Source organism: Prionailurus viverrinus, chromosome B1 (genome assembly GCF_022837055.1).
Source record: "Prionailurus viverrinus isolate Anna chromosome B1, UM_Priviv_1.0, whole genome shotgun sequence".
NCBI lineage: Eukaryota > Metazoa > Chordata > Mammalia > Carnivora > Felidae > Prionailurus > Prionailurus viverrinus.
Window position 1 is genome coordinate 144,562,695 of NC_062564.1, and position 22,331 is coordinate 144,585,025.

General features: G+C 38.1%; 1 protein-coding gene across 3 annotated transcripts in view; it reads right to left on the bottom strand.

The window, feature by feature from the left end:
* Positions 1-22,331, bottom strand: part of ART3 (ADP-ribosyltransferase 3 (inactive)) — a 143,086-nt gene that overhangs the window by 90,266 nt on the left and 30,489 nt on the right. The gene's annotated exons all lie outside the window — the stretch shown is intronic.

Sequence of the window (22,331 nt, forward strand, 5' to 3'; positions counted from 1 at the left end):
AATCACCTTTACTTTTTGGGATTCTTTTCTTTTTTAATTTAAATTCCAATTAATTAACATACAGTGTAGTATTAGTTTCAGGTGTAGAATTCTGTGATTCATACAACACCCGGTGCTCATCACAAGTGCCCTCCTTACTCCCCATCACCTATTTAGCCTCCCCCCCCCCCCCCCACCTCCCCTCTGGTAACCATCAGTTTGTTTTCTAGAGTTAAGAGTCTGTTTCTCATTTTGCCTTTTTTTTTCCTCCCAGGTTCATTTGTTTTCTTAAGTTCCACATAAGAGTGAAATCATATGGTATTGGTCTTTCTCTTATGTTGCTTAGCATAATACTCTCTAGCTCCATCCATTGCAAATGGCAAGATTTCATTCCTCTGGAGAAATAATTCCATTTCTTCTTTATTCATCAGTCGATGGATTTGGGCTCTTTCCATAATGTGGCATTTCACAAAGTACAATATTCATTCATGATAAAAATCCTCAACAAAGTAGGGTTAGGGGGAACATACCTCAACATACTAAAGGCCATATACAAAAGACTCACAGATAATATCATCCTCAATGGAGAAAGAATGAGAGCTTTTTCTCTATGGCCAGGAACAAGGCAGGGATGTCCACTGTCACCACTGTTATTTAACACAGTACTAGAAATTCCAGCCACAGCAATCAGACAACAACAAGAAAAGGCATCCAAATCAGCAAGGAGGGCAGTCAAACTTTCACTATCTGCAGATGACACGATACCCTACATAGAAAATGAAAGACTCTACCAAAAACTGCTAGAACTGATACACAAATTCAGTAAAGTCACAGGATACAAAATCAATGTACAGAAATCTGTTGCATTTTTAAAATTTTTTATTTTTTAAAATTTACATCCAAATTAGTTAGCATATAGTGCAACAATGATTTCAGGAGTAGATTCCTTAGTGCCCCTTACCCATTTAGCCCATCCCCCCCCCACAACCCCTCCAGTAACCCTCTGTTTGTTCTCCATATTTATGAGTCTCTTATGTTTTGTCCCCCTCCCTGTTTTTATATTATTTTTGTTTCCCTTCTCTTATGTTCATCTGTTTTGTCTCTTAAAGTCCACATATGAGTGAAGTCATATGATTTTTGTCCTTCTCTAATTTCACTTAGCATAATACCCTCCAGTTCCATCCACCTAGTTGCAAATGGCAAGATTTCATTCTTTTTGACTGCCGAGTAATACTCCCATTGTATATATATGTATATACACCACATCTTCTTTATCCATTCATCATCCATTGATGGACATTTGGGCTCTTTCCATACTTTGGCTATTGTTGATAGTGCTGCTATAAACATGAGGGTGCATGTGTCCCTTCGAAACAGCACACCTGTATCCCTTGGATAAATACCTAGTAGTGCAACTGCTGGGTTGTAGGGTAGTTCTATTTTTAGTTTTTTGAGGAACCTCCATACTGTCGTTGCATTTCTATACATCAATAATGAAGCAGCAGAAAAAGAAAACAAGGAATAAATCCCATTTACAATTGTGCCAAAATACATAAGATATCTAGGAATAAACCTAACAAAAGAGATAAAAGATCTGTAATCTGGGATTCTTTTTCTTAGAAAAACACCTAACCTACTTTTTTAGTCATGCTTACACCATAAAATTTTGGGATACCTACACAGTTTTACTTTGAAAAGAATCCAAATCAGTTTTTTTCTACCAAAATCCCACAACCCTTCTTAAAACAGAAACAATCTTATGTTTTCCAAAAATTAAAATGCCTTTAAAATTTTTAACTTGTATTTCAAGAAATATACAGTCACCTGGCACCACACAGAATTGTTAAGAACTATATTATAATGGGTAATTGTGAAAAACAACTGTCTCCTTTTTTTAAAGGGGTCTTCCTAGGTTCAAACCCCTGGAGTCTGGGTTGGAGGCCCAAGAGAAAACCAAAGGAAGATCCTTCCAGTAACCAAAGCAAGGTCTTAGCCAGACCACTCTGATCCCAGACTCTGAACTCCAGCTACCACCACAAAGATACTATCAATAGAAAAGTATTTAAAGTGACAGTAGTAGTACTGTAAATCAGAATAATGGCTTCCTAAGACATATTCCTGTAGCATGACTATGGATAGTCCCTCCTGCAACCTAGTTCCCTTTAGATTTTTGTCTATTTTCCAAGCCTGATTCTTCAGTCTTTCTGTAGATTCTTCAACTAACAATTAAATTTGTTTTCTCCTGAAGCTAAATAGTGTTGGTTTCTCTGCATGTAACTAAACATCTCAGCTGATACAGCACTTTATATAGACACCTATACATTTGAAAAATGAAAATATTTGTTACAGAATTATCATAATCAGGTATTTAATTTAAAAACAAAGATTTTAATGTATCATTTGTATATCTTTCCCATTGATATCGAAGAGCCAACCATAAAGAAGATCAGAGAATGGACAGAAAAGTAAATAGCAGAGCAGGGTGCCTGACACCAAACAAGCCCTCTAAATGACTGGCTTTTTTACTGGTACCCACAAGCAATAATGAGAAGTCAGCTGTTATCCAAGATATTTGTATATAAGTCTCTATAATCTATATCACATATTTACACTATGATATATAATATATACAGTATAAAGACATAATATATAATATAGATATACAGCATATAGATTTAAATATAGATCATAAACTTATATAAATTTCCATACTGAAATGAGACCTCTGTATCAATTCCCTGGATAGTTTTAAGACTTGGATCTAGGGGTGCCTGGGTGGCTTAGTCGGTTAAGTGTCCAACTTCAGCTCAGGTCATGATCTCTCAGGTCATGATCTCACAGTTTGTGAGTTCAAGCCCCACATCGGGTTCTGAGCCCACTTTAGATCTTCTGTCCCCCTCTATCTCTGCCCCTCCCAACTGGTTCTCTTTCTCAAAACAAATAAACTTAAAGAAAGAAAAAGGAAGCATAATGCATTGACCTTCTACCTATCCACTTTGGTATTACTTCCAACAATAAATTTCTTTTTGAGTATTCTATGCAGACAATCTTCTCTGCAAAATTTTATTTCTTCCTCCCCCACCCCCAATTCTTATGAATTCCTCTTTTTTGTTTAATTTTTCAGGCTAGGACCTACAGCACAATAAAAAAGAAGTGAAAAGTGGGCATCTCTGTCTTGTTTTGTAAATTCCCAGTGTTCTTTATAATAGGTAAGACAAGTTAGCTAAATAAGCCCTTTCCTAAGTGTTATCTGCTGCATGATTCCAACCCCCAGTTCTAACAGAAGAGTCACACCTTTAGCTGCAGACTAACAGAAACATCTGACAACACAAATAACTTCATCATCCAGAAAGGAAATACTATTTGTTGCACATGGGAGAAAAGCTGAAATCTGGTCAGAGAGCGGCTACATTTGTGAAACGCTGGCTGGTGAAAAACTCATTTAGATTTGTTAAAATACCCTTCTAATCTGCTGTCATCTTTAGAACAGCCTGAAAAGTGGATGGGTTAGGTGTTACAAGGAGTAGCTGAGAATAAGAAAATTGAAATGCATACAGATGTAACATTTGTCTAAGATAACAGAGCAAGTGAGAGGCAGATTTATATATTATATATCTAAATGTCGAGCCCATCTCATCATCCCATCAAGTGTGAAGAAAGCAAAACACCATATGGTCTAAAATGCATCTAAACAGAAGTTATTCTCAGCCTTCCCAATCATGATGATTTTAAGGATCTACCCACCCACTTTGCACTTTGCTCATGCTGGCTATGAATGATGAAACATATAAATAATTTAAAAGTGTGTAACCAGTATTACCAAACATCAGCTAAGAGAATCTTATGGGAGTTCAATCAAAACTATGAAAGGGAAAGCTATGCCCTCCTCTCCCACACTGTCCAAGGAATATTATACATCAAGTGAGGGAATTCCCAAGTCTACAGAAATCACTGAACTCCTGCTCACTTTTTAGGAAATTTCTTCTAAGCACACTGGTTTCTCGGAAAGCATTTTTTTCTTGGTCTACAACAAATAGGTCAGAGTGCTCTGTTTCTTTTGGCCTGATGCCATAATTAGAGGATTAAAGATCAATCAGCAGCATCTGAAACTGAAACTAAAGACAGAATATGTCCTTAACTCGTTTTCTTTAAAAACTGGACTCAGATCAATGAATACAAAGAAAGAGAACATATCCAAAGCTTTGAAAAAACTGGAATATGAATTTAAGGAAAATTGTAATTTAGATTTTTATTCAAATGATTCATGTAGTCTTGGCTGTGGATGTAACAAGAAGAGCTGGCTTGCTATTGTCCCTAAAAGGTTGATTTTTTTTCCCCTAATTTTTCTTCATATTGATAACACAAAGTTTCTCTCCCCTGAGGCAAATCCCCATTCAAAACAAGAGTAGAAGGATCCTTTGTTTTGATTCTGTGCTCACCAGACAACACTCTGATTGCTAATTCAACTTTCTAGATACCGTGATACTGGAAAAGAGTGACATGGATACCAGACTGAATATTCCCAGTCACTGGGAGATCCTAATTATAAATAAATAAATATATAAATAAATAAATAAATAAATAAATAAATAAATAGTCTTAGTCTCCTGTAGATTTGGTCAACTGAACTAATTATTTGACAAAATTAATTCTTTACTCTGGATGATTAGAAAAAAAAAAAAGGGAGTTTCTGGACTGTAAAACTGAGAACTAGGTCCTACAGAATCCCGAAAAGGTGTTACCATTCCCATGAGATTCTACCAACCAGCCTGACTGGTTGGCTGGCTTCCTGCCATTTGTTGTGACATTTCTCTAATTGCATATGCTGCTTTCCCTTCCTGGCCATCTTTCTAAATAAATACAATATTCATGTGAACACTCTTGATCATAAGGAGTACATTCTTCAATGAACCTCCATATTATTTATTGTCTGAATCACTCAATTGGTACTGATCATAGTTTCTTTTATTGATACTGTTTCATAATTTTTGCTCTTTGCAATTAGAATTCAACCATTAACAATAGACACTGGATCAATATATCCCCTGGGATTAGCTTGATTACTAACATAAAGTACACAAACAATGAGAACAAGCACAACTCTCCTCATTATTCCTCCAACACTATCCATGGCCGTATATGTAATGTACGCGGAAGAGTTTGCATTCCTTCATTTACTTAAGAAGCTTTTTAGGAGTATCACCCTTTGTATATTTACCCCATAGTCCTTGGAATGAAGACTCTGGACTATAGCTAGCTGAGAATATTTGTATTGATTCTACCTACTTGAATCCATACTAACTTCTGGGGAAATTACAGTCTTAAATTAAACTTCGTTCTTCAATCTAGAAAAATCAATAATACCCATGTCCTAATGTAGAAATGTGAGTCAATGGAAATTCTTTTTCAAGACATACAATTCTTATTTATGTTGTTTCTTAAAGTCTGTATATATTCATCCATCTATCCATCTTCTTATCCAGTATTTACTGAATACCTTCCATATGCCAGGTGATATTCTAAATGGCTAGGGATGCAGTTGTGAATAAGACTGATAAGGTACCTGCTCTTTTGGGCCTTACATTTTATTGTGGAGAAACAGACACTAAACTAATAAAAAACAAACTAACCAAATATCAGATAAAGAGAAATACCAGGCAGAGAATTAAAGTAAGATCATGGCTGCTTTAGATCGTATGTTAAGAAAAGGCACTAAAGGGGTATCTGGGTGGCTCAGTCGGTTAAGCTTCCAACTTCAGCTCAGGTCATGATCTCATGGTTAGTGGATTCAAGCCCCCATCAGGCTCTGTACTGACGGCTCAGAGCCTGGAGCCTGCTTTGGATTCTGTGTCTCCCTCTCTCTCTGCCCCCTCCCCTGTTCATGCTCTGCGTGTCTGCCTCTCAAAAATAAATAAATATTTTTTTAAAATTTAAAAAAGAAAAGGCACTAAACTCCAAATGTCAAGAAGGAAATCACCCATGCATAAACAGGAAAAAGCATTCCAGATAAAGAAAACAGCTAATCACTGTGACTGGAGTATAGTAGCTGAGAGAAAACAATATGAGATGAAGACGGATGAATAGGTAAGGGACAGATCACAGAGAACTCCGTTAAAAAAGTCAGTTACAAAATTAGGTTTAATTCTAAACATAACTAGAAGTTGCCGGAGGGTCATAAGAAGAGGAGTGCCATGTGACTTATGTTTTAAAAATATCCCTCTTGGGGTGCCTGGGTGGCTTAGGCATCTGACTCTTGATTTCAGCTCAGGTCTTGATCTCAGGGTATGAGAAAAAAAAAATCACTCTGCTCTGCTACAGGAATGAAGAAGAATGAAAGCATACATCTAGAAAAATATTTCTACAAAAATGTTTGTGGTAGCTTTATATATAAGAACTAAAATCTGGAAAGAGATGAGGTGTCCATTGACAAGAGAATCGATAAACCAACTGGTGTATTTGTTCAATGGAATACTATGCCGCAGTAAAGACATACAAAATACGGACTCATGCAACTATGCAGATGAATCTAAAAAATATGCTGAGAGGGTTTGAGGAGGAGTTAAGATGGCAGAGCAGTAGGGGGACCCTATGCTTGCCTCAACTTTTGAACACAGCTAGATAAATATCCAATAATTCCCAACACCCAAGAAATTGACAAGAATGTTGTGAGAATAAACTGAAGAACTAGAGGGAGAAAAGAAGTCACATCGTGGAAGGTAGGAGGTATGGAGATGTGATTCTGGGGATAAAAGAACAGTGGCTACCGTGGAGGGGAAGGAACCTTGATCTCTCTGAGAGAGGAGAGAGAAAGAGAAACAGAAAGCAGCACAAGGGATTGCATAAGAGAAACATTTCCCAAAAACTGTTGACTGGGAAAACTAGAGAGCCTGATTATCCCAAGTTTTAACAAGCAGTGAAGCTCAAAGTCTGAAGTTTTAAAAGTCTGCACCACCACCAGGTAGAGCCTGGCAGGCACAGCGGTGCTCCTGTGGGGAAGGAGGGCAAAGGCCCAGAGCAGACAACGTGATCTGAGGATCCCCTAAGTCACACTGTGAGAGACAGTTTCTCTTCCTGGAGTGCACCTGGGAGAAGTGGCATGGCCTTTCAGGAGACAAAAGAGCTGATGGGCACCAATGTGCGAATTAGCATAGGAACAGAGATACCTGCTGAAAGCACCAAACTTGGTGCCAGCTCTTTGCTGTGCTTTACCATCAACCCCAACACCTGTGCAAAAGCTGCTACAGCTTTTCTGGACTAACCAGCACCAGCTGCAGAGTGGTAAGACACTCCCCCCTGAGGATCAGTGCCTGTTCCAACCTGGCCAGGTCCCCAAAATTTGGAGTTCTGAAACCCAGGTGCATGCCTAAGAAAAAAACATGGGACTAGTGTGCCTCCTAACATGCAGATAGCTTGGACACTGGGTGAAGGCAGGGATCTGATGGAAGCTGGGGACACAAAAGGGGAAATTGTTCACTCTTCTATGAAGGGCTTCCTGAACAGCGGTGGGTACAAACTCCCATCTCTGGGGAGGAGAGTGGGCTAATGCCGTTCCCTTCCCAATTCCCCACCCTCCCCACTCCCACCCACTAGCACTGACAGACCTCAGTGAGCAACACAGCATCCCCAAGTGGAGGCTGGAGGCACTTACACCAAGCCCCATCTCCCTGCACCCTGTGCATGCATTTTTATTAGGGCAAGTTGGCCTGAGAACCAGCTCAGCAAACCCCTCCACCAGAAGACCAGCATAAACCCCTTGCACACACAAAGGCTACTGATCATAGAGTGCCGCAAAGCTTCAGCTCTAGGGGAAATAGGATCTAGCCTCTTTTAACAAGCAAACCAAAACACACCTAATTAAAACTTCCCACACAGTGGACAAGGTCCAAACACTCCCTGTGCAGGCAAGGAGAAACTCTGCAGTGAACTGACCTGAGGGAAAGAACAGCCAAAACACAACAAAAGAGTGCACACTTTGAAACAATTCCGAAACACAAGGCCCTAGACAGTATAGATCTTTTTCTTAATATAGCCGTTACTCTCAGGAGAATGAAATATACTAGGCTTTCCTAATACACAAAAAAACCGTGACACAGACAAAATGCCAAAATGGATGAATTCACCCCAAAAGAAAGACGAGGAAAGAGCTCTAAGTCAGGGATCTAATCAAAATAGGTAAGTAATATTCCTGAACCAGAATTTAAAACAACAATCAAGGATACTAGATAGACTTGAGAAAGGCATAAAAGACACTAGAGAATCCCTTACTTCAGAGATAAAAGAACTAAAAACTAGTCAGGCCAAATAAAAAATGCTATAACAAAGATGCAAAAATTACTAGATATAATGACAATGAAGATAGACAAAGTAGAAGAATAAATTAGTAACAGAACAGATAAAATTATATAAAATATGAACCTGAAAAGAAGAGGAAAGGGCAATTATTGGATCACAAATGCAAACTTAAGGAACTCAGCGACTCCATAAAGTATAATAATATTTGTATGATAAGAGTCTTAAAAGGAGCAAGAGGAGGAGAAGAGCAGAAGGTTTATTTGAGCAAACTAGCTAAAAAACTCCCTATCTGGAGAAGGAAACAGATATCAAATTCCAGGAGGCACAGAGAACTCCCATTAAATTCAACAAAACCCAGCCAACGCCAAGACACACCATAGTAAAAATTTTTAAATATGGAGCTAAGAATCCTTAAACAACAAGGGAAAAGAAATCCCTAAACTACAAGGGAAGAAAAATAGGGTTCACAGCATCTCTCTCCACAGAAACCTGGCAGGCCATAACAGAGTGGTATGATATATTCAACCTGTTGAAGGGGAAAAATATGCAGCCATGAATGCTTTATCCAGCAAAGGTGTCATTCAGAATAAAAGGAGAGATAAAGAGTTTCACTGGCAGCCAAACAAAAAGGAGACCACTAACCCAGCCCTGCAAGAAATATTAAAGGGGACATGTTGAGTGGGAAAGACCAAAAGCAACAAAGACTAGGGGGTGGGGGGAAACAGAAAAAAATCTCTGGAAGCAGCAACTTTAGAAATAACACAATGGCACTAAATTCTTATCTAGCCATAATTACTCTGAATGTAAATGGACTAACTGCTCCAAACCAAAGAAAAAGGGTATCAGAATGGATAAGGAAACAAGACCTAACTATAAGCTGCTTACAGAAGACTCATTTAAAAAATTTTTTTTTAATTTTTATTTTTGAGAGAGAGACCAAATGCAAGCAGGGGAGGGGCAGAGAGAGAGAGGAAGACACAGAACCCAAAGCAGGCTCCAGGCTCTGAGCTGTCAGCACAAAGCCCAACACGGGTCTTGAACCCATGAACCCCAATATCATGACCTGAGCCAAAGTTGGACACTTAATTGACTGAGCCACAAGGCTCCCCAGAAGCCTCAATTTAGCCCTACAGAACCTGCAGATCTAAAGTGAGGGAATGGAGAATCATCTATCATGCCAATGGACATCAAAGGAAAGCTGGAGTAGCCATACTTCTATCAAAAAAACTAGATTTTAAGCCAAAGACTGTAACAAGAGATGAAGGGTACTATATCATAATTAAGGGTCTATCCAACAAGATCTAACAATTGTAAACATTTATGCCCCCAACTTGAAAACACCCAAATATATAAATCAATAAATAACAAATATAAAGAAACTCATTGATAATTATAATAATAATAGGGGGCTTTAACACCCCACTTAAGAAATGGACAAATAATCTAAGCAGACAATCAACAAAGAAACAATGGCTTTGAGTGACACACCAGACCAGATGGACTTAACACACACATTCAGAATATTTCATCCTAAAGCAGCAGAATACATATTCTTCTCAAGTGCACATGGAACAGAATAGATCACATACTGGGACACAAATCAACCCTCAACAAGTATAAAAAGACTGAGATCATATCATGCATACTTTCAGACCACAATGCTATGAAACTTAAAGTCAACCACAAGAAAAAATATGGAAAGGCCACCAATACATGGAGGTTAAAGAACATCCTACTAAAGAATGAATGGGTTAACCAAGGAATTAAAAAAGAAATTAAAATTTACATGGAAGCAAATGAAAATGAAAACAGGACAGTCCAAAACATTCGGGATACAGCAAAGGTGGTACTAAGAGGGAAGTATATAGCAATATGGGTCTACCTCAAAAATGAAGAAAACTCTCAAATATACAATCTAACCTTATACCTAAAGGACCTAAAAAAAGAACAGAAAATACAGCCTAAGCCCAAGAGAAGAGAAATAATAAAGATCAGAGAAAAAATAAATGATACAGAAACAAAACAAAAACAAAACCAGTAGAACAGCTAAATGAAAATAAGATCTACTTCTTTAAAAGAATAAGTAAAAATAATAAACCTTTAGCCAGACTTACCAAAAAGAAAAGAGAAAGGACCCAAATAAAACTACAAATGAAAGACTAAAGATCACAACCAATACCAGAGAAACACAAACCATTGTGAGATCATATAAACCATTATGAAAAACTATATGCTAACAAATTGGGCAATCTGGAAGAAATAGATAAATTCTAAGGAACATACAAACTACCAAAACTGAAACAGGAATAGACAATTTGAACAGACCCATTACCAACAAAGAAATTGAATCAGTAATCAAAAATCTCCCAACAAACTAAAGTCCAGGACCAGATGGCTTCCCAGGGGAATTCTACCAGACATTTAGAGAAGAGTGAATACCTATTCTTATCAAACTGTTCCAAAAAATGCAAATGGAAGGAAAACTTCCAAACTCATTCTACAAGGCCAGCATTACCTTGATTCCAAAACCAAAGACCCCACTAAAAAGGAGAATTGCAGGCCAATATCCCTGATGAACATGGATGCAAATATTCTCAGCAAGATATCAGCAAATCAAGTCCAATAGTACATTAAAAGAATCGTTCACCACTATCAAGTGAGATTTATTCCTGGGCTGCAAGGGTGATCTAATATTTGCAAATCAATCAACGTGATACACCACATTAATAAAAGAAACAGTAAGAACTATTTGATCCTCTCACTAGATGCAAAAAAGAATTTGATAAAAGACTGCATCCATTTGATAAAAGCCCTCAACAAAATAGAAATAGAGGGAACATACCTCAAGATCATAAAAGCCACATAGGAAAGACCCACAAATAATATCATCCTCAATGGGGAAAAAATGAGAGCTTTTCCTCCAATCAGAAACAAGACAGGAATATCCATGAGAGGGCTAGGCTGGGAGTCCTAGCCTCAGCAATGAGACAACATAAAGAAATAAAAGACACCCAAAATGGCAAGTAAGAAGTCAAACTTTCACTATTCACAGACTATGTGATAACTCTACATAGAAAATCCAAAAGACTCCACCAAAAAATTGCTAGAACTGATATGCGATGTGAGTTCAGCAAAGTCTCATGATATAAAATGAAAATACAGAAATCTGTTACATTTCTATACACCAACAATAAAGCAGCAAGAAGAGAAATCAAGTGCCCAAAAATCCATAAGGTATCTAGGAATAAACCTAACAAAAGAGGCAAAAGATATGCATTCTGAAAACTATAGAACACTTATGAAAGAAACTGAAGACGACCCAAATAAATGGAAAAACATTCCATGCTCATGAACTGGAAGAAAAAATATTGTTAAAATGTCTATAATACCCAAAGCAAACTATGTATTTAATGTAATTCCTACCAAAATACCACTATCATGTTTCACAGAGCTAGAACAATTCTATAATTTGGGATCTTCAGAATCACAGAAGATCCCAAATAGCCAAAGAAATCTTGAAGAAGAAAAGCAAAGCTGGAGGCATCACAATTCTGGACTTCAAGCTATATTATAAAGGCTATGATCATTAAGATACCATAGTATTGCCAATGAGACTGGATCAGTGGAGGAGAATAAAAAAACCAGAAATGGATCCACAACTATAGGCCAACTAATCTTTGACAAACCAAGAAAGAATACCCAATGGGGAAAAAAAAAATGTCTCTTCAACAAATGGTGTTGGGAAAACTGAACATGCAGAATGAAGATGGACACTTTTCCTACACTGTACACAAAAATAAACTCAAACTACATGAAAGGCCTAAATGTGACCCAAGAAACCATCAAAATCTTAGATAACACAGGCAGCAATTCGTATGACCTCGGCTGCAGCAACTCCTTACTAGACATGTCTCTGGAGGCACAGAAAACAAAAGCAAAAATGAACTATTGTGATTTCATCAAGATAAAAGGCTTCTGTACAGTGAAAGAAAGAAACAAAAAAACTAAAAGAATATCTACAAAATGGAAGAAGATATTTGCAAATGACATATCAGATAAAAGGTTAGTATCCAAAATTAATGGATACTTAATGAAGTATCTTACTTAATGAAGTATCTTATGAATAAATGAAGAACTTATCAAACTCAACACCCCAAAAATAAAAAATCTGGTTAAGTAATGGGCATAATACAGGAACATTTTTCCAAAGAAGACATCCAGCTGGCTAACAGACACATGAAAAGATGCTCAACATCACTCATCATTAGGAAAATACACATCAAAACCACAATGACATACCACCTCACACCTGTCAGAATAGCTAAAATTAACAAATAAAACAACAGGTTTTGGAAAGGACATGGTGAAAGGGAACACTCTTAACACTGTTTGTGGAAACGCAAACTGGTGCAGCTACTCTGGAAAACAGTATGGAGGTTCCTCAAAAGGTTAAAAATAGAGGTGCCTCGATGACTCAGTTGGTTGAGCATCCAACTCTTGATTTTGGCTCAGGTCATGATCCCAGGGTTGTGGGATCAAGCCTTGCATCATGCCATGTTCAGCATGGAGCCTGTTTGAGGCTCCCCCTCCCCCCTGCTCCTCTCCCTTGCTCACATCCTCTCTCTAAAGAAAAAAAAATTAAAAATACAACTACCCTATGACCCAGCAATTGCACTATACTACTAGGTATTTACCCAAAGGATACAAAAATACTGACTCTGAGGGGCACATGCACCCTGATGTGTACAGCAGCATTATCAACAATAGATGAATTACGGAAAGAGCCAAATGTCCACCAACTGCTAAGTGGATAAAGAACAAGCAGTATATATATACAATGGAATATTACTCAGCCATCAAAAAAAAATGAAATCTTGGGGCACCTGGGTGGCTCAGTCAGTTGAGCCACCAACTCTTGATTTTGGCTCAGTTCATGGTCCCAAAGTCATGAGACTGAGCCCTGTGTCAGGCTTCACACTGAATGCAGAGCCTGCTTAAGATTCTCCCTCTCTCCTTCTGCCCTTCTCCCCTGCCTGCTCTCTGTCGCTCGAAAATTTTTAAAAAAAAAAGAAAGAAAGAAATCTTGCTTTTTGCAACAACACAGAGCTGGAGTGTATTATGCTGAGTGAAATAAGTCAGGCAGAGAAAAACAAATACCATGATTTCACTCATATGTGTAATTTAAGAAACAATACAGATAAACACAGGGTAAGGGAAAAAAGAGAGAGAAAGAAAAGCAAATTGTAAGAGACTCTTAACTATAGAGAACTGAGGGCTGATGAAGGGATGTGGGTGGGCGATGGGCTACATGGGTGATGGGTATTAAGGTGGGCACTTGTAATGAGCTGAGTCTATATGTAAGTGATGAATTACTAAATTCTATCCATGGAACCAATTGTACCCTCTATGTTAACTAGAGGGTAACTAACTAGAATTTAAAATTAGAATTTAATTAAAACTAGAATTAAGTTAAAATGTGAAAAAATAAAATACGTAAACATGTAAGTAAATATTAAAAATATGCTGAGAAAAAGCCTTGAACCAAAGAATACATACTAAAATTGTTCTGTTTATATGAAGTTCTAGAAGAGACAAACAAATCTATATTTTAAAAATTCAAAAGTGTGCTCGCTTCGGCAGCACATATACTAAAAAATTCAAAAGAGTAGTGGTGTCAAGAGTAGAGGAGATGGGGTGAGGACTGACTGGCAGGTAGCGTGAAGGAACTTTCTGGAGTGGTGGTGATGTTCTATAACTTGATAGGGGTTTGGATAACGTGGATATACAAGTGTGTGTAATTCTAAGATTAATTTAATGGTACACTTAAGATCTGAACTTTTCAACATACATGAATTTTACCTCAAAAAGGAACCATAAGGGGCACCTAGGTGGCTCAGTCACTTATGTGCCTGGCTTCAGCTCAGGTCATGATCTCTCAGTTCATGAGTTCAAGCCCCACATCAGGCTCTGTGCTGACAGCTCCGAGCCTGGAGCCTGCTTTGGATTCTGTGTACCCCCCCTTCTCTCTCTGCCCCTCCCCTGCTTGTATTCTCTTTCTCTCTCTCAAAAAAAAAAATAAACATTTTTTAAAAAGAACTATAAAACCTAACTATTGAAAGCACTTCTGGGATGATGAAGTAATGACCTCTGTAAAAGCAAAAACAGCACTGGAAAAAATTGTCAAAACCCTATTTTTCAAAACTCTTGAAATTAACCAACAGTCTGCAGCAGTAGGGAAAATATCTAAGAAACAGCTTGATCTCAGTAAGAACAGAAAATTTTCTGGCGCTTTTCACTGTCCTATTCTCATTCCCCTCTCCCAGTAGCTTTGAAAAATAACAGCCTCACAACTATGTATCTCTGAAAAGCTGCCTCAAAGCCAATGGAGAGGGGGAATCAGTTTGGAACTCTCAAAAAGCCCATCCCAGATGATTATCACTAGTGACTTGGTTAAAAGCTTTCTTAAAACCTCACATAGCTTGTCTTTATTTAACTTGACCCTGGACTCACTTACTGTGAAAAAGTAATTGTTTAACAATTATTAAATGCCTGAAGTAGGTGGGTCTAATAAAAGACCGAAACTTATTTTAAAGGAAAGACTAGGGAATAAGAGGTCTATGGAGGGCTTTGAAAAGCTCCAATATAGTCCTAAGAATCTAGAAGTTCACACACTAGTGCAGGGCTGTGTGCACACTCAGAAGAAACCTGAAATGGCCCTAATCTTTCACCTCAAGCTGACCCTGAGGCTCTGCACAAACTGTAAATGAAGGCTAAAGCAGAACTGTAGACAGCCTCTCAGAGCCCTGAAGGCATAACCCAACACATACACAGAGCCCTTGTTAAAGGCTGGGAGATTTATTGGTTCAAGGCATTTAAAGAAATCTTAGTTCAAGAGTGCCTGGTTGGTTCAGTTCGTTAAGTGTCCGACACTTAATTTCAGCTCAGGTCATGATCTCACAGTTCGTGGGATCGAGCCCCACGATGGGCTCCACACTGACAGCATTGAGCCTGCTTGAGATTTTCTCTCCCCGCTCTCTGCCCCTCACCTACTTGCATGTGCTCTCTCTCTCTCAAAATAAATAAGTAAACATTAAAAAAAAAAAAAAAATCTTAGCCCAATCATTAGCTCACCACTAAGCTAACTAAACAAAGATGTCAGTGGCTATACACAATAAATGATAAAGACATTACAGAATTAGTTCAGGAAAATCACTAAAGAAACAGCAACAACAACAGCAAATCCCCAGGAGGGGAGAAACCAGATTTCCCAAGTTACTACATTATTTAAAATATCCAGTTTTAACAACAACAACAACAAAAAATACAAAGAAACATGCAAAGAAAGAGGAAAGTATGACTCATACACACTTAGAGAGCATTCAATAGAAACCATTCCAGAAAAAGCCCAGGGACTTCTTCACTGGACCTACTAGACAAAGACTTTAAGCCAGCTATTATAAACATGTTCAAAGAACTAAAGGAAGCCCATGTCTGAAGAATTAAAAGAAAGAATGAGAACACCACCTTACTGAATAAAGAGTATCAGTAAAAAATTATAAAAAAGAATCTCCAGCTTTAAAAAGTATAATAACCGATGTAAGAAATTCACTAGAAAGGTGAATAATTTAAACTTGCAAAAGAAAAAAATCAGCAAACCTGAAGACAAGGTAACTGAAATTTTCAGAAGAAAAAAAGAATAAAGAAAAATGGACAGAGACTCAGAGATGAACATAACATCATAAAGCGTACCACCATATACGTAATAGGAGGAAAGAGAAAGAAGGGGCAGAAGGAATATCTGAAGAAATAATAGCCAAGATATTCCAAAATTTAATGAAAACATTAATCTGAGTATCTGAGAAACTCAACAAACTCCAGAGATCTACAACTAAAATATTATAGTCAAACTGTCAAAATTCAAAGACTGAATCTTTAAAGCAGCAAGAGAAAAGTACTTTATCATGCACAAGGGAGCCTCAGTAAGACTAACAAATAGGGGTTTCTGGGTGGCTCAGCTGGTTGAGTGTCCAACTCTTGATTTCAGCTCAGGTCATGATCTCACAGTTTGTGACTTTGAGGCCCACACTGGGCTCTGCACTGACAGTGTGGAGCCTGCTTGGGATTCTCTCTCTCCTCCTCCCTCTCTGCCCCTCCCCTGCTTGCACACACTCTCTGTCTCTCTCAAAATAAATAAATTAATTAATTTTAAAAAAAGATTAATAACTAAGGTCTCATCAGAAACTATGAAAATGTCACATTCCTGCCCTCTGGCTTTTAAAGTATTAAAAGAAAAATACTATCACCAAGAATTATCCTACAAAACAGTATTTCAAAATGAAAGAGATGACTGTTGTACAACTCTGTGAAAATACTTAAAAACCTTTGAACTATATACTTTAAATGAGTTAATCACACATTTTCTTTATTGAAATCAAATAATGAACTAAAAATATCTGTGTAACACAAAAGGTAGCAGTAATAGGAGAAAAGAGAAGTAAAAAAGACAAGACATAGAGGAAGAAAATAGCAAAATGTCAGATGTAAAGCCTACCTTATTATTAATTACATTAAATGTAAATGGACTAAACACTCCAATCAGAAGTCAGACATTGGCAGAATGGATTTTTAAAGAAACCTGATCCAACTGTACACTTTTTAGACAAGACATAATTTAGATTCAAAGACAAAATAGTTTAAAGAACAGAAAAATATCATGCTAATAGTAACCAAAAGAGAGCTGAATAGCTACACTAATAGACGAGACAAAAAGTGTTAGAGATAAAGAATGACATTTTATAACGATTTAACAAGCTGCAATGGTTAAGAATAATATCAAGAACTTTTGTAAGGGATCTAGATTTCTGGTAAAAAAAACAAAAACAAAAACAATCAGGGGTGCCTGGGTGGCTCAGTTGATTAAGCATCCGACTTTGGCTCACGTCGTGATCTCACAGCTCATGGGTCCAAGCTCTGCATTGGGCTCTGTGCTGACAGCTCAGAGCCTGGAGCCTGCTTTGGATTCTGAGTCTCCATTTCTCTCTGTCCCTCCCCCTTCTCCCCCCCCCTCAAAAATAAATTAACATTTAAAAAAAATTTTTAAAAAGGAAAAGCAGAACAAAACAGGAGGCATCACAATCCCAGATTTCCAAAGTGGTATTACAAAGCTGCAGTAATCAAAACAGTATAGTACTAGCACAAAAACAGACGGATGGATCAAAAGAACAGAATAGAAAACCCAAAAAATAAACACACAAATATGTGGTCAATTCATCTTCAACAAAGGAGGAAAGACTATGCAATGGAAAAAAGACTGTTTCTTCAACAAATGGTGCTGGGAAAACTGGACAGCCAAATGCAAAGAATGAAACTAGACCACTTTCTTATACCACATTAAAAAAATCCTCAAAACAGATTAAGGACCTAAATATGAGATGTAAAAGCATAAAAATCCTTAAGAGAACACAGGCAGTAATTTCTGGCATTGGCTATAGCAGCATTTTTCTAGATGCATCTCCTGAGGCAAGGGAAATAAAAGAAAAATAAACCATTGGGACATCAAAATAAAAAGCTTCTGCATAATGAAGGAAATAATCAACAAAGCTAAAAAACAACCTACTAAATGAGAGTATGTATTTGAAAATGTCACATGTGATAAAGGTTAATATCCAAAACACCTAATGAACTGATACAACTCAACAAACAAAACACAAATACTCTGATTAAAATGGGCAGAAGACATGAATAGACATTTCTCCAAAGAAGACATACAAATGGCCAACAGACACATGAAAAGACACTCAACATCATTCATCAGGGAAATGCGAATCAAAACTACAATAAGATATCACCTCATAACTGTCAGAATGGCTAAAAACAAAAACACAAGTGTTGGTGAGGATATGGAGAAAAAGGAACCCTCATGCACTACTGGTAGGAATGCAAAGTGGTACAGCCACTGTGGAAAACAATATGGAGATTCCTCAAGAAATTAAGAAGAGAACTACCCTAAGATTCAGGCCCCCTAAGATTTAGGGGGTGCGTGGGTAGCTCAGTCAGCTGAGTGTCTGACTCCCGACTTACGCCTGGGTCATGGGATCAGGCCCGACATTGGGCTTGGTGCTGAGCATGGAGTCTGCTTGGGATTCTCTCTCTCCCTCTGCCCCTCTACCCTGCCTGTGTGCTCTCTCTCAAAAAAAATTTTAAAAATTAAAATGAATTAAAAAAAAAAAGAATTATCCTAGGATTCAGCAATCATGCTACTGGGCATTTACCCAAAAAATATAAAAACACTAATTCAAAGGGATACATGGCACTCCTGTGTTTACCACAGCATTATTTACAATAGTCAAATTATGAAAGCAGGCCAAGTATCAACCAATAAATGAATGGATAAAGAAAATGTTGGGGGTGTGTATGTGTGTGCATATGTGTGTGTGTGTGTGTGTGTGTGTTTGAGTGTGTGTGTACACCCATTTCCACTATTTCCAATAATATGGATGGAACTAGAGAGTATAATGCTAAGCAAAATAAGTCAGAGAAAGACAAATAGTGTACAATTTCACTTGTATTTGGAATTTAAGAACTAAAACAAACTAGCATAGGAAAAAAGACAAATTAAGAAACAGACTCAGCTATAGAGAACAAATTCATGGTTACCAGAGGAGAGGTGGGTAGGGAGATGGGTGAAATAGGTGATAGGGATTACAGAGTATATTAATCACGATGAGCACTGAGTAATATATAGAACTGTTGAATTACCATATTGTACTGAAATATAACACTATGCTAACTATACAGGAATTAAAATTAAAAACTTTAAAAAATTAAGTGAATAAAAGTACTTTGAAGTATATACACACTATCTAATTGTTTACTAGCTAACATTCATGTGTATCTGTATGTTTACATGAATAACCTATATGTACAATACCATCTTTCAGTTTAATATTAAATCCAGTCTAAGATCCATCTTAAACTTTTTCTCTGAGTGTTCAATTACTGAGGCACCCAAAGTAACTACAAAGATGGCTTTAGCCATTTAGAGAAAACAGAAATCAGAAATCAAAATCGAGAACAATACTTTCTGTAAAGAGGTAGCATAACAGAGCTGTTAAGAACATGGACTTTAGAGTTAGAATTACTGGGTTAAATGAGTCATTATTTAAAGAATAACTGAGTCAATAATCATAAAGCACTTCAAACATAGCCTGACCCACAGTTTTTGCTATGTAATGTTTAACTAAATAAAAAATATTAAATAAAAAATATTTTCTCATTAATAAGAGATACTTGGTCCACTTCATATGTAATATGCCTCAAACTCTCTTTACTTTTGCTAAACAGAGAGCATCTTATCTGAGAACTTAGATCCTAACAAAAGTGAAATTATCACCACATACTTTTTTGTTTGTTTGATGTTGGAACTGTTCAAAGCCTCTTCCATTCATATCAGACATTTCTCTGAAAATTTTGGCATTTTTACTCACAGTCTAATTTTTAATTCTGCACAAACAGCTATGGGAGGTCCCCTTCTGTCCCTGTCTCTCATAAGCCTCTCCCTCCTCATCAGACAAAAGTCTCTTTGCTGGGTGAAAGTCTTCTGGGTTCTATCAGTTCCTGCCTCATTTCTCTCCCTTTTGTCTTTCCAGTTTCCCACAAATCCCGACTTACTGACTGGAAAGCTTATCCCTGGAACAGACTGACCTGGGATTCAGCACTCCAGCAATCTTGGCCTGCCTCAAGCAACTCAGACACAGTTCTGATGACGAAATTCCTACATTTGAGGTTCCAAGTTTTACGTGTGCCCAGTTTGCAGATATAGGCTTTATCTTGGTGTCTATGCCAAGTTTTAAACCTGTATGTACCAGCTAAACTAGTTTAATCCTAGGATGGAAGTTTTGCCTTTCCCTGGCTTATCTGAAGATTGTTGTAGCTTAGCTGACTATGAAAAGACCTCCCCAGATATTTCCCTAGATTCCAAGTATTCACCTAAACAGATTTCCCACTGCAGTGTAATGCCTGTATTTTGAACAGCATTTCATCTTGGATCCCCTGTTGCCAATCACTTGCAAAGAACTTAATCAGACTGTTCTATCAGTTGAGTACTGAACTTCCACTGTTAGGCCCAACATGTTACATTATATGGGTATCATCTGCCTCCTACTGATGTTGTCTGCTATGAATAATCTGCCAAGTGCTACTGAATACTAAGAAACCAGTTTTTGCCCCTATTTGCTCAGTTAAAATTATGCTAAGTAGTTATTACTGCTACTAACTGAATACCTTTTTTCCCCTTTGCTTTGCATTTGACAATGTCTTAGAGCTGTATCAATGTCAAGTCAACCTGTTTCCATCCTGTTCTCCCACCAAGGTCTCTCTATTCATGAACCCTTTGAAAAGTTTTCTTCAAAAAGGAAATCCTTTGGTTTTTTGCAATAACCTTATTACAGCTATTAATCATTTTCCTATGCCAGTCTAGATGTTGTCTTATAATGTTTCATTCAGGGACTTTTCTGTAATACACAAAAACTGTTTACTAACACTAACAAAAATCAGACTCTGTTTACTAACAGTAATCAGATATCCAAATGAGTAATGTTTTCTGTCAAAATAGTTACATGTTGGGGGCGCCTGGGTGGCGCAGTCGGTTAAGCGTCCGACTTCAGCCAGGTCACGATCTCGCAGTCCGTGGGTTCGAGCCCCGCGTCAGGCTCTGGGCTGATGGCTCAGAGCCTGGAGCCTGTTTCCGATTCTGTGTCTCCCTCTCTCTCTTCCCCTCCCCCGTTCATGCTCTGTCTCTCTCTGTCCCACAAATAAATAAATAAACGTTGAAAAGAAAAAAATTAAAAAAAAAAAAATAGTTACATGTTGGAGACTATTCACTTATTCTAATGATGTTACAAGTGTTCAAAACATGTCTGGAGTTAATTTTTTTTTTAACATTATTTTTGAGAAGACAGAGAGAGAGACAGAGCATAAGTGGGGGAGGGGTAGAGAAAGAGAGGGAGACACAGAATCTGAAGCAGGCTCCCGGCTCTGAGTTCTCAGCACAGAGACGGGGCTCAAACCCACCGACCACGAGACCATAACCGAGCCAAAGTCAGATGCTTACCCCGTATCTGGAATTCTTTAAAACTTGCCAGTTCCGGGGCGCCTGGGTGGCGCAGTCGGTTAAGCGTCCGACTTCAGCCAGGTCACGATCTCGCGGTCCGTGAGTTCGAGCCCCGCGTCGGGCTCTGGGCTGATGGTTCAGAGCCTGGAGCCTGTTTCGGATTCTGTGTCTCCCTCTCTCTCTGCCCCTCCCCCGTTCATGCTCTGTCTCTCTCTGTCCCAAAAATAAATAAACGTTGAAGAAAAAAAAAAAAAAAAAAACTTGCCAGTTCCATAACTTTGACCTTGTCCAAGAAGAGCAAACCTATTACTTACAGTATTTGATAAAAAGACAATGCTTGGCTGAACTATTTCCAAAAATTGGATTTACCTACAAAGGATGAAAAATTGCTGTTACTGAAGAATTTTTAAAATTTTCTTACTCTCAGGGGAGCAGGCAAGATGGTGGAACAGCATGGAAGTTTTTTGTGTGTCTTGCGTCCATGATATACAGCCGGACCAACACACCTAGAAAACTGATTGGAGGATTAACACAACCTGAACCACAGAATTCAGCAGGTACACGGCACAAAGAGGTGAATTTGGGGAGTGAAAAGCTGCAGAGGGTAGGGAGCTGCTTTTGTGGGCAGAGAGAGGATGGAGACTGGGGAGGGGATGAGAATATGGGAAAAGCACCCCTCCCCAAAAGCAGCTAGAGAGAAAGTGGAAAATTAGAAACAGCTGCAGGGACTAAACTAAAAAGGGAGAAAGGAGAGGGTCTAAATTCCATTAAGACTGTAAACAAGGGGAGCGCAAAGTCTGCAACCCTGCAGCTCGATACCTGGCGGTGCTCTGGTGGGAAGGGTGAATCCCCAGGAACAGAGTGGGGGCCGGGAGGTTCTCCGGCCACACGGGGAAAAGCAGCTCCACTGCTGGAAAGGCATTTGGTGGAAACTGTTGAAGCCACCTGG